This window comes from Sus scrofa, chromosome 14 (assembly GCF_054392235.1).
Source record: "Sus scrofa isolate SSC_HxYL_T2T_F1_AM1 chromosome 14, Sscrofa_HxYL_maternal_Yorkshire_Landrace_v2.0, whole genome shotgun sequence".
NCBI classification, from domain to species: Eukaryota; Metazoa; Chordata; class Mammalia; order Artiodactyla; family Suidae; genus Sus; species Sus scrofa.
The window spans coordinates 73,624,650-73,625,000 of NC_139396.1; the positions used below are offsets into that span (position 1 = coordinate 73,624,650).

The 351-nt window shown below is 72.9% G+C and overlaps 1 non-coding gene across 1 annotated transcript; it reads right to left on the minus strand.

Moving 5' to 3' along the window:
* Positions 1-119, minus strand: LOC146396706 (5S ribosomal RNA). The gene has a single exon (XR_014828506.1). It is a non-coding gene; the product is annotated as a 5S ribosomal RNA (ribosomal RNA).
* Between the last annotated feature and the right edge of the window lie 232 nt (positions 120-351).

Genomic DNA, 351 nt, shown 5'->3' on the forward strand with positions numbered 1-351 from the left:
AGCCTACAGCACCCGGTATTCCCAGGCGGTCTCCCATCCAAGTACTAACCAGGCCCGACCCTGCTTAGCTTCCGAGATCAGACGAGATCGGGCGCGTTCAGGGTGGTATGGCCGTAGACGGAGGAGGGTGCCGCGCGCCGCCCCAAGAGCCCGCCGCCGCGCCTCCGGGCCTCCGGGCCTCCGGGCCTCCGGGCCTCCGGGCCTCCGGGCCTCCGGGCCGCCTGGCGCTTGGCCTGCCCCTCTGCGGGCGCCTCTGCCCACGCAGCCCGCTGCCGACCCAGGGGACCAGAGGCCTCTGGCACCCGGAGGGTGGTGGAAGTCTCGCCACTCTCCCATGCCATGCCAGGACGG